Here is a 13,430-nt window from a genome sequence, read left to right on the forward strand (position 1 = left end):
ATTTGTCTGGCTTTAGTGTGACTTAATCTGAAGCCTCCACATGCAGACAGATCCCACTGCAGGCAAATTTGTTACATAACACTGCTCTTCATGTCTGTGTTGGGCTAAAGGTGGAAGTGGCCTCAAAAAATTCCAAATATTTGCTGGAACGTCCTAAAGCATTCTTGCTATATTGTTTTTAAATATATATATATAGCCCCTTGTTGCAGCTGCAACAACACTCGAAGCTCAACATCATCTAAGACAGAGCTGTTCACTTGATTGTTGTCCCTACCACTGCACTCAATATCCATTCCCTTCACCATCAGTGCATTTGGCTGCAGTATATACTATTTACAGGATGCACTGCGACAGTAACTCTCTGACCCATGACCCATACCAAGAGTTGCAATGTCATGGGAGCACCATCACCTCCAAATTCCCCTCTTAAGTCACACTCCATCCTGACTAGGACTTATACCACCGTTCCTTCATCGTTGCCTGGACAGCATCCTGGAATTCCCTACCTAACGCCATCCTGGTGGCACCATCGCCACAAGGGACTGCAGCAGTCCAAGAAGGTGGCCCAGGGATGGGCAATAAATGCTGGCTTGCCAGTGCTGCCCACATCCTGCAATCAAATAATATATAATAACAACAACTTGCATATATATAGTGCCTCTAACGTAGTAAAACATCCTAAGGCACTTCACAGAAAAGTTAACAAACAAAATTTCACACTGAACCACATAAGGAGATATTAGGACAGGTGGCCAAAAGCTTGGTCAAAGAGGTAGGTTTTAAGGAGCGTCTTAAAGGAGGAAAGAGAGTTAGAGAAACAGAGGATTAGGGAGAGAATTCCAGAGCTTAGGGCCTAGGCAGTTGAAGGCGTGGCCACCAATGGTGGAGTGATTAAAATCGAGGACGCCCAAGAGGCAAGAAACATGTTTCCCCTTCTTTCCAAGAGACACTTACTCTTGCTGGGCTGCAGCTCCACAGGTGCTGGGCATCCTCTGGTAATTCACCCTAAGTGGCCTGTTTTTTAATTCGGAAGCTTAGACATTGAACGTTGGTGGTTATTCAGTCACAGGGACATCACAGCTGAGCCCAATCCTGTCCTCATCTGACATTCTCACACACCCACTCTCCACCAGCGGTTATTGGATTGTTATCAAAAGCAGAAACCCTGGCAAATAAGTATTTTTTCCCCTGCCTGGTCAGGGACAATGAGGCTAATTTTAATGTTTATCCAGACTGAGATCATCTACCTCCTCATCAGAGCATTCTTAAAGGCTCAATTTTTTTTTCATAGGAATAACAGTGGCAAGTCTGCTTCGACATTTTATGATTTTGTTTTGGGAATTTCCAGCTTGCAAGCCAGAAATTGCCGTGTAGGAAACCATAGACAGTGGCCAAGCACACAAGTCTGCTGCAATGTTTATAATATTGCTTCTTTAAAAATGACTTATTCTTTTATTTTAAGTACTGAAGCCTTGTGAAAATAATGGGGTACTCAACAGATTATGATGTAGACCTCGGTAATTGCAGAGAAATGATCGTTTTGTTACGTGAAACATTAAACAGCCCACGCACCTGCACAACTCACAGTTGAATGCAGCCTGAATAACTGAATAATTGCCTGCATCCCATGGAGTCAACAAAGAAAAACTCTGCGCCTTTCCACTATAAAACTCGTTTCTGTTTCCTGAAAATGTGCGTCCCGTTTTCTGGTCGCTATCCACAAGCCCATCAGTTCTGCTCCCAGGGATTTGTGCAATCTAAAAAAAAAATCAGTTTTTTATATGATCTTAAACCAAAAAAAAACCCAAATCTCCCAGTCTCTGCTGGTTAGACAGAGTTGAGTCTGATTGGCATGAGATACCCTGCAGCTAACCACTAAAGATGCACATTATCATTTATTAAGCAGGTGTTAAATTTTATTGCTCTGTTATCATGATGCAGACTTCTAGTACATTAAAGCGACTCGCTTTTAATTTACTATACAGCTCTGGCTAAATTAACAGCTGCACATTGATTATTTTTTCCCTACTTCCCCCCCCCCCCCCCCACATGTCATGTGCTTCACTCGCACCTGACAGCAAAACTTTATAGCTGAGCTATTATTTGAGGTTACAAACATTATAATTAGCAATTCTTTAATTAGACTGACAATTAACAGGAGATTTACAGAACTGCTAATTTGACATGTCTCTGTGGTGTTTTGTTAACTACTACTTAAGTGATTTTTTAATGTTGCCTTTTTTTTTTATTGGCAGTCATCGAACAAACCCATATTGCTTGAAAGGGAGGGGGGAGAGGTTGCACAGTCAACTCATTTGTAACATGCCGCCAAAGATTTGAGGAGATGACTTGTCTCATCGAATGGTGAAAGGCCTCTCATAGTTAATCAAAACCCAATATCCTCCTAGGCCTCGGGGACCTGTCACGAACAGGTTTGACCCAACCTGGTACATATATTCTACACACTACATCTTCCAGGTATGTACTACATTTTCCAGTACCGGTGACAGGTCAACAACCTGAAACACTGGGGGGAATTTTAACCACCCACCAGCCACGACGTGCGAGGGTCAGTGGGGGGGGTTGGGGGGGGGTTTAAATCAACAAATATGCGGAACCCAACCCCAACACGCCATAAACGCTCATACTTCCGTTTTAACCGGGCTTGGGAGCGTCTGAGTAACCCGCTCTGGAGACGCGGGTGCATGATTATAGTATGTAAATAGGGCTCTGATTTTGGCAGCCATTTCAATTTAACGCTGGCCGGCCGGGATTCCCAGGGCTCGGGAAACCCGGCAGCTAAATGGAGGCGGAAGCAGCCGGATCCAGCATGTAAGTACTTTTTGGAGCACTGCTTGTGGGCCAGGAGGAGCAGGAGAGCTTCCTCCCCAGCCCCTCAAGCAAACCTTCTGCCTCGATCGGGTGAGCCCCCACCCCGTGATGTTTCTGGGTTGCCAGGGACTGTCCCCAACAGTCCCCATCTGCGGCCTTCTACCGCAGGCTTTCCCGTCGGGCAGTAGTCCAGCCGATGCTCTCAATCTGGCTGGCTGCCGGCCGGGAAACGGAGTAAAAAAAAATGATAATGAGGTCCTGCCGTTAAATTCGGCAGGACCTCCGCGTCCCCGGTATTTCCGGGTTTCCCCTCTTCCCCCGCACACATGCGCCCCCGTTCCATCCCCTGTAAATATCGGGGCCGTTAACTCTTGATTCTCTCTCCGCAGATGCTGCCTGACCTGCCCAGTGTTTCCAGCGTTTTCTGTTTATATTTCAGATTTCCAGCATCCGCAGTATTTTGCTTTTGTCTGGTACATTTATTTCCAGTGATTTACATTATAAAAGTCAACATCTGTTATCAGATATTTTGTAAGCTGGCTGAGGCACAGATCAGTGCTTCAATTCAATTGAGACCAGATGAAATTAGTGGCATTTCTGGGCAGAAAGAAACAATAACATACATATCTCTGAAAGCACATGACACATATTCAGGATTTCCAGGCCACAATACTAATGGACCTCAATCCACAGGGATTTACTATTTCCAGATTTTCTGCTTTCTCCAAAGTATTTAGGTCAGAGCTGAATTTGGTTATTTGGTTCCTTTTTTTTAAAAAAAAGGGGGGACATTAAATAGAATTACACAGCACAGAAACTGGCCATTCGACCTAACTGGTCTATGCCAGTGTTTATGCTCCAAGTAAGCCTCCTCCCTCCCTACTTCATCTAACCTTATCAGGATAGCCTTCTATTCCTTTCTCCCTCATGTGCTTATCTAGCTTCTCCTGAAATGCATCTAAGCTAGTCGCCTCAAATACTCCAGTGGTTGTGAGTTCCACTCTCTGGGAAAAGAAATTTCTCCTGAATTCCCTATTGGATTTATTAGTGACTATCTTGTATTTATGGCCCCTAGTTGTGGACTCCCCCACAAGTGGAAACATCTTCTAATAATTTTGTTGCTGACTTGGGAGTAATAGGCCATTACTTACAAACCACTGGAATGTGATAACACTGCAGGGGGATGGTTCCAAATGCTGCCCCTGCTCCTCCCACCGCATCCAAATGGGGCGCAACTGTAAAAACTCTTTCTGGTCCATTTTATGTTTCCACTCGCTGTGGTTACACATCTGCTCTGTAATGTATACATTAGGAGAGATAACCAAAAGCTTGGCAAAAGATGAGGTTTAAGGAGAGGCAAAGAGGTTTAAGGAGGCTATTCCAGAGAGTGGAACCAAGGTGCCTGATGTGAGAGGATGGGGGAAGGAAATGCACAATAGCCCAGAGGCAGAGTAAGAGAGTGTACGAGGGAGTTGCATTGCTGGAGGAGGTTAGAGATTTTTTTTTCAAAAAATATACTTTATTCATAAAATGTGTAGCAAAAACATACAATACAGTTGTTATATCACATTCCAAACGTACACAATACAGATTATACAATTTGCAGGTTAAATCAAGTACAGTTCAATGAACATATTGTGCATAATTACAGTTCATGACACTCAGGGGTGGCTCATTGCATTATACTCAATACAGATTATTCATTACAGATTCATTACAGGTACATTACAGATTCATTACAGGTACATTACAGCAATTTGAATTTTACATTCTGCCTAGGGGGGTTTTTCCATGATTGCAGCCCCTCGGTATACAAGGCTCTAAATGGTTGCCTTTCCCCATAGAGCCTTTGCGGCGGCCGCACCTAACTTCAGTGCGTAGTCCTGGACCTTGGAATGTGCCAGTCTGCAACACTCGGTCGAGAACAGCTCCGTGCACTGGAAGACCAGCAGGTTTCAGGCAGACCACAGGGCGTCTTTCACCGAGTTAATGGTCTTCCAGCAGCAGTTGATGTCTGTCTCGGTGTGCATCCCCGGGAACAGCCCGTAGAGCACAGAGTCCTGTGTTACGGAGCTGTTTGGGACGAACCTGGACAGATACCACTGCATCTCTCTCCAGACCTTCTTTGCAAAGGCGCATTCCAGAAGGAGATGGGTGACAGTTTCGTCTGCACCGTAGCCTCCTCGGGGACAGTGTGCGGTGGTGCTGAGAGTCTGGGAATGCATGAAGGATCTGACAGGAAGGGCCCTTCTCACCACCAGCCAAGCTATGTCTTGGTGCTTGTTTGAAAGTTCTGGCGATGAGGCGTTCTGCCAAATGACATTGACAGTCTGCTCGGGGAACCAACTGACAGGATCCATCGTCTCCTTTTCCTGCAGGGTCTCAAGGACGTTACGTGCGGACCACTTACTGATCGCCTTGTGGTCGAAAGTGTTTTTTTGCATAAACATTTCAACGAAGGACAGGTGGGGCGGAACGGTCCAACTGGACGGAGTGTTCCGTGGCAGCGTGGCCAGGTCCATCCTTCGCAACACCGGGGATAGGTAGAACCTCAGCACGTAGTGACATTTTGTGTTTTCGTACCAAGGGTCCACGCAAAGCTTGATGCAGCCGCACACGAAAGTGGCCCTCAGGATGAGGGCCACGTTGGGCACGCCTTTCCCCCCTTTCTCCAGAGATTTATACATTGTGTCCCTGCGGACACGGTCCATTTTTGATCTCCAGATAAAGCGGAAGATGGCTCGGGTGACTGTCACGGCGCAGGAGCGAGGTATGGGCCAGACCTGTGCCAAGTACAGCAACACCGAGAGCACCTCGCACCTGATGACCAGGTTTTTGCCCACGATCGAGAGGGATCGTCGATCCCACAGTCCCAGTTTCTGCCTCACCTTGGAGATACGCTCCTTCCAGTTCTTGGTGCATGCCCCGGCCCCCCCGAACCAGATCCCCAGCACCTTCAGGTAATCCGACCTGACGGTGAAGGGGACAAAGGATCGGTCGGTCCAGTTCCCAAAGAACATGGCCTCGCTCTTGGTGCAATTTACCCTGGCCCCCGAGGCCAGTTCGAACTGGTCGCAGATGCTCATCAATCTGCGGACCGACAGCTGATCCGAGCAAAAGACGGCGACGTCGTCCATGTACAGGGAGGCCTTGACCTGGGTGCCTCTGCTGCCTGGGATTGTCACCCCTCTTATGCCCACATCCCTCCTGATGGACTCGGCAAAGGGTTCAATGCAGCACACGAACAAGACGGAGGAGAGAGGACAGCCCTGCCTGACTCCAGATTTGATCGGGAAGCTTTCTGATTCCCACCTGTTGATTGAAACAGCGCTACTGATGTTTGTGTAGAGCAGTTGGATCCAATTGCGGATTCCCTCCCCAAACCCCATTTTGGAGAGCACGTCCATCATGTACGTGTGGGATATTCTGTCAAAGGCCTTCTCCTGGTCCAGGCTGATCAGGCAGGTATTCACCCCCCTGTCCTGTACGTAGGCGATTGTATCCCTGAGTAGCGCCAGGCTATCAGAGATCTTCCTGCCGGGCACGGTGCAGGTTTGATCGGGGTGGATCACCACCTCCAGGGCTGACTTGACCCGATTGGCGATGACCTTGGACAGAATTTTGTAGTCCACGTTAAGTAGTGAGATGGGTCGCCAATTTTTGATTTCTTCCCTCTCCCCCTTTCGTAGATGAGGGTGATGATGCCTTTTTGCATGGAGTCTGACATGCTGCCTGCCAGAAGCATACCCCCGTACACTTCCAGCAGGTCTGGGCCTATCCAGTCCCACAGAGCCGAGTACAACTCCACCGGTAAGCCGTCGCTTCCGGGAGTCTTACTCTTCTCAAAGGAACGGACGGCTTACAGAGATAGGAAGGGGCAAGGCCATGGAGGAATTTAAACACAAAATGAGAATTTTAAATTTGAGGCATTGGGGGAGCCAGGAGCCCGTTTAGGTCAGCAGGCAGGATTTGGTGTTATATAGGATATCAGCAGCAGAGCATTGGATGAGCTGAAGTTTATAAGGGTGGAAGGCCTGTTAGGAATTGAAGCAATTGAGTCTGGAGGTAATTGAGGTGTGAATGAATGTCTCCGCAGCAGATGGGTTGAGGTAGGGGAGAAGGCAAGTAATGGTAGTGAGTTGGAAGTAGGCAGTCTTTGTCTAGTGGAGGATATGGTGTCAGAAACTCTGCTCAGCTTCCAACAGGATATTGAGATTGCAAACAGTCTGGTTCAGTCGGGACAGTGACCATGGAGGAGCGGAGGGTGGAATGGTGTCGTGGTGAGGGTACGGAGCTTGTGCCAGGGACCGCAGATGAAAGGCCCCTACTGGTAGCCACTGCCATTTCGATATATCTTCAGAATACAGCTGTGATTCCAAGTGAATCTTCACTGCCTACTCAAATGCCAAATTCACTCAAGATTCAAGCCCAGTTCCAATTCCGCCCCGAACACAACGTTAACATCACTACGGCTGCGAAAATAATTTAGCCGAGAGCTGTCAGCATTGGACAAGTTCTCAGTGTGAGATTTTCAATCAGAAGCCAAATACCTGAGGTGTGCATTCATGCCAGAAACAAACAAACGTGGGTAAAAGTGGCAAGCTGCCGCTGACACATGACGGCCAAGTGGCATTAAGGTACTTTTTTTTTGTTATTTCTTCTTCTTGCGCTCTCTTTCTCTTGTGTACTTCTTTCTTTCCATTCTGGTTGTGGAATTTGCTAGTGTTTTATTTTGATCCTCATAAAAGCCCCTACAAAAAAGCAAGAGACCGCTGTGGAGGTAGGGCTATCTGAGCAGTAGTGAAAGCCTTCTACCAGAACCCCAGCCAATATGTCGATGTACAGGGCCTCTATGGTAATTTATCGTACTTCCAATGTGGTGTGGGCTTTACACTGCACACCACTTGTGGGCCAATGTGAGGAGAGCCAATGTTATCTCAAGTCACTGTGGTGCGAGGGAAGGAAGAGTCCACACATATATACTTAGATATCTGTATAATACTGAATAGTAGTCTCTGACAGTCATTATCTATCTATTGAGGAGAGATAAGATGTGACAGTTAACTCTTCAGGTAGTAGAAGTTGAAAGGTGGCCGTCTGTACCATTAAATTAAAAAATATATATAGTGGTGGTTATGGTGCATAGTGAAACAGCTTCAGAGGCCGTCTCACTTGAATCAGCGCCTGCCCCCACTGACAGTGGCCATGAGAGGAGGACAAATGTAAGGAATCTTACAACACCAGGTTATAGTCCAACAGTTTTCGTCGAAGGAGGAAGCCTCCGAAAGCTTGTGATTTTCAAATAAAACTGTTGGACTATAACCTGGTGTTGTAAGATTCCTTACATTTGTCCACCCCAGTCCATCACCAGCATCTCCACATCATGAAAGGAGGAGGAGGAGGGGGTATACAGTCGGTAGCAAGGGTCCTTGGCACAAGCAAGGGTCCTTGGCACAAACTCCGTACTATGCCACTAGCGCCATTGATACACATTTAAGATAACATACAACAGTGCTGATATTTAAGTTTTCAACGCGAGAGAGAGAGAGATCATTCCAAGTACGTTTTTGACTCTGTGTTAATGATCTGGAAAACAACTGGTTAAGAGGATGTGCAGTACAGGATTTCACCAGATGCTTTGTATTCCCTGTTAATCCATTTACTGACCATCTACTTAACCCGAGTATGATCACGTTGCATAATAAATTGCAAAGGCACCAGTGGTATTTTAGGTCGATCTTATTTATACGGAGAAAAAAAAAGTATCTGTTTTGAACGTGAGCCCAGTGTTAAAAATGTCATAAATGGCATCAAACATGCACAATAATCACCAAGGAGCTTTCCCCACTGTCTGAACTCCTCTGCAATCAAACCAGCTTGCCTCCTGTCGAGAGGCTGCTTCTATTCTGTGCGGTGGTCGGTACACTGGGGAAGTTCATTTGCGAAGGGGGAAGGTGGCTAGAAAAGTTTTTTATTTATTTAAAGTAGCGTCTCTCTGTTAATGGACCATCAACTTTAACAGCTGTCTGCTATCGCCTGCCAAAAAAGGCTAAATCTACCCAGTTTGTGAAGATCCTAAACATGCTGAAGGCATAATCCATCCCCGCCTGACTGGAATGTTTGAGGCATTACAGAGCAGCAGCACACATGCTTCCGTCGAAGGCTTCAATACTATTAGGCAAACTACTGTTTAGCAGTTTATTTAAGCGCTGAGTGATTCCTAATGGAGCCATCAGACCTTGCTCATTGGCTAATAGTTTAATTAGGCACATCTGGTAGAGTATGAGGTGGGGGGGGGGGGGGAAACCTTCCCTGCTCCGATACTGGTGAGAATGTAATTTGTCATCCTGCAGCCTGATGACTGGCAAGCGAGTGACTCAGAGCCCAAGAAGAGCATCAGCAATCTGTCTCACAACATAATGGCTGTGTGCCATAGAAGTGTTACAGTGCATCAGCGCAGCATATCAAGTAGGAAATTTCCTCAGCCCATCGTATCCTTCAAACAACCTCACCAGGAAATATGTCAATCACTCCTTTAATCTACATTTGAAAATGTGTCAGATTTGCAGGGGATTTTTTGATTTTAAAGGCCATTTATTTGCTCAGTTAATTTTAAGTTCTGATAACAGGAGTTTCACATTTCTCGCCTCTAAATATCAAGTTTTATTTTATAGAAAGGAAAATGAAAATATCAGACTTAAGTCTTTCTTTACTGGTGTTAAACTATTCATTGGTGAGTCCCATCGAAGACACTGTCGCCTCACTTAAAGGGAATACGTCCATTGAACTATAGGTTCGGCTGTACTATGAGGGATCCCCACTCAGTATAAAAAGAAATTGAAGATTTGTACTTGTTTAAAGTTGAGTTCAGTTGTAAGTGTCTGTGGAGCCATTGATGTCAGTATAGAAACATATTGGGAACTTGTTTAACAAAAAAAAAACTGCCCATGCTGAACAAATATATGGGAAAGAGAGAATCATTAAATTTTGCAGGACAGAAGGAGGCCATTCAGCCCATTGTACCTGTGCTCTCTGAAAGAGCTATCCGCCCATTCGCATGCTCTTTCCCTTTACCCTTTTAAAATTTTCTTTTTCAAAATTTTTATCCGCTTCTTTTTTAAAAGCTATTATGGATTCAGCTTCCACCCCCGTTATTGGTGGTGTATTCCATGTCGTAACAACCATCTGCAAAAGAAAATTCCACCACCCCCCCCCGGTACATTCTTTTCTTGATGATCTTTAGAGATGAGGCCTTTAATTATCGACTCGCCAACTAGTGGAAACAGTTTATTTTCCTATTTATCCTTCATATTTTTTTCTTTAATGATTAAACCTGCCTTAAGTGTAAAAGTGACTGAAACCAGTCCCTAAGTCTTTGGGAACATTTCAGCAGCAAAACAGAAGCTGAAGACAACAGCTTAATTTTTACAGGTTATTCAAACGAATAGTCTCAATTCAGATCTATTGTAGAGTACTGTGCATTTCAAGGTATGATTAGATTACAATGACAGGCTCTGTAGTTTGGAATTGGGGCAGTGCAGTCCATTGAAAGACTCGCTCTGATCTTCCATTGGCCAGTCTATTCTCAATTCCCCATTGCACTATATATGGTTACACTTGAGTATTTAAGTAGAAATTTACAGAGAATAATATCGGTGGCCACTATAAATCGGCAAGCAATTTGTCGCGACAAGTGATTTGTTATCGCTGAAATCGGGTAGGAAGCCAACATTTTTTTGCCTCTGGGACTTTTTAATGCAGTAACCCTGACTTGGGCAGCAAATCACACAACACATGGTAAGTCGACATTTGTGGGATGCTGTGCTACACTGAATGAATTGCCCTAGCCATACGAGGTTAAATGTGCATGCATTTGGACATTCAATATTCTGAGGTTTAGTCTAGGTGGGATAATTGAACTATGTTTTCATGCTTTAGTGTCAAAAACCTTCCTTAGTGCTTCACAAAGATTTTATTAACACACCTTATTTTGAAACCAGTCTTTGGCTGCCTCATCTCTTTCCAATATCTATAAAGCATCAGTGGTTGGAACCTAAACAAATGAGACTTCTACAGGTAACCTGTCTCTTACATGCATAGAAAGAGATTGTCTACCTCATGAAAATTAAATAATAAATCATAGAAAGGTTATAGCATGGAAGGAGACCATTCGGCCCATCGAGTCCACGTCAGTTCTATGCAAGAGCAATCCAGCTAGTCCCACTCCCCCGCCCTATCCCCGTAGCCCTGCAAATTTTTTTCCTTTCAGGTACTTATCCAATTCCCTTTTGAAGGCCATGATTGAATCTGCCTCCTCCACCCCCTCAGGGAGTGCATTCCAGATCCTAATCACTTGCTGTGTTTTTAAAAAAAGCCATTCCTCATGTCACCTTTGGTTCTTTTGCCAATCACCTTAAATCTATGTCCTCTGGTTCTTGACCCTTCTGCCAATGGGAACAGTTTCTCTCTATCTACTCTGTCTAGACCCTTCATGATTTTGAATACCTCTATCAAATCTCCTCTCAACCTTCTCTGTTTCAAGGAGAACAACCCCAGCTTCTCCAGTCTCACCACATAACTAAAGTCCCTCATCCCTGGAATCATTCTAGTAAATCATTTCTGCACCCTCTCTAAGGCCTTCCCATCTTTCCTAAAGTGCAGTACCCAGAACTGGCTACAATACTCCAGCTGTGGCAGAACCAGTGCTTTATAAAGGTTCATCATGACATCCTTACTTTTGTACTTTCTAACTCTATTTATAAAGCCCAGGATCTCAACCTGCCCTGCCACCTTCAATGATTTTGTGTACATTTACCCCCAGATCCCTCTGTCCCTTTACCCCTTTTAGAGTTGTGCCCTTTAGTTTATATTGCCTCTCCTCGTTCTTCCTACAAAAATGCATCACCTCTCATTTTTCTGCATTAAATTTCATCTGCCATGTGTCCGGTCATGCCACCAGCCTGTCTATATCCTCTTGAAGTCTATCGCTATTCTCCTTACAGTTTACCACACTTCCAAGTTTTGTGTCATCTGCAAATTTTGAGATTGTGCCCTGTACACCCAAGTCCAAGTCAGTAATACATATCAAGAAAAGCAATGGTCCCAGCAACGACCCCTGGGGAACACCACTGTACACCTCCCTCCAGTTCAAAAAACAACCGTTCACCACTACTTTCTGTTTCCTGTTGCTTAGCCAATTCTGTATCCATGTTGCTACTGCCCCCTTTATTCCATGGACCGCAATACCATTCTGAAAACAAAATTCTTTCCTCTAACTGGAGGGGAGTTTGAAATAGCTGGTACTGTACTTTTTTTGGCTTTCAATTAAGTGATTTCCCTGTTTCTTTAGTTAATCAGGCTGTGAGCAAGTCCCTTTGTTTAAAAAAAAAATCCCTGCTGTAGTTAACTTGTCAAATCATTCATTAAAGTTTCTGAGGAAAAGGAATGTCATAATGTGAAAGGAATGCTGACTGAACCACAATTGCAAAAATAGGCTGACACCAAAGTTAACCATTTTTAATATAGACTGTGGTAAATGACCTTTAGGAAAGGTTTTTGCAGGTAAATATTCAGCAAGGCCATAAATCAGTCTTTTTTACTCCTGTCAAGCTCTGACATCAAACAGGAAATTGCCGCATACAAGTGGCCATAGCTTGGAGCAACTTACTGAGAGCAGGTTCTTTCCATATGAGATTTCACCTTTTTGTGTGTGATCAAGAAAATATGTATTTGACAGGTCCTATTGAGAACAATTACTTTCTGCATTTTAGAATGCTTTGCAATATGTTTTTTCCCACATACTCTGAGTATTTGTAGTAAAATACAAGGCATAGCAAACTTGTGTTCAATTGTGTCGAAACAGAATTAACGAAAAGCCCATCAATCCTAAAGCTGAATCCCCATCTGTGCGATTCAATGCTCCAAACACGAATATGGCAAGGTAAAATACAAGCTAAGCAACGTTCCACAGCCAGTTAAATAAAAGACCAAGCCAAGCCAAAGCCAAAATGGCCTTGAAATCACGCTGTGTGATATTGGTGTACAAATGTTTAATGTGTTCATATGAAATTCCCTTGTTCGCTATTTTAACAGAGACATATAAAAACCCTTCTGCCATATAGGACTAACCACCCTGCCAGTTGGTATAAAGATGGTAACAGCTTTGGAAGGAGGGCTTACTGGAGTATCAGCCTAGATTATGTGCTCAAGTCTCAAGAGTGGGGCTTGAACCCACAACCATCTGACTCAGTGGCAAGAGTGCTACCAATGAGCCACGGCTGACATAATGGACAGTGAAATCACGGGCTGCTTGCCTATGATTTCTTGAAGTCCGTTCTCCGTGAGCGCCACTTCCCTCTGGACACACGGCTGCAGAATCCATCCCTCCTATTCCATCACACAGTAATCGGCATCACCATCTGCCTGGGATAACATAACAAGCAGACAAAGACTACAGGGTAAAGATTCCATTGCAGCAGAATTTCCACCTGTTATGTTGGACTCTCCATGACCCCTTGTTGAGTCCTGGGGATGAGGTCATTAATATAATAGGGATGAGTGCTCATGCCAGTAGCAGAAATCTTTTTACCTTGTCAGTC

At 44.7% G+C, this 13,430-nt stretch overlaps 1 protein-coding gene across 1 annotated transcript in view; it reads left to right on the forward strand.

Moving 5' to 3' along the window:
* adarb2 (adenosine deaminase RNA specific B2 (inactive)) overlaps positions 1-13,430 on the forward strand; it is a 603,243-nt gene that overhangs the window by 55,374 nt on the left and 534,439 nt on the right. The window lies entirely within an intron of this gene.

This window comes from Heptranchias perlo, chromosome 2 (genome assembly GCF_035084215.1).
Source record: "Heptranchias perlo isolate sHepPer1 chromosome 2, sHepPer1.hap1, whole genome shotgun sequence".
NCBI lineage: Eukaryota > Metazoa > Chordata > Chondrichthyes > Hexanchiformes > Hexanchidae > Heptranchias > Heptranchias perlo.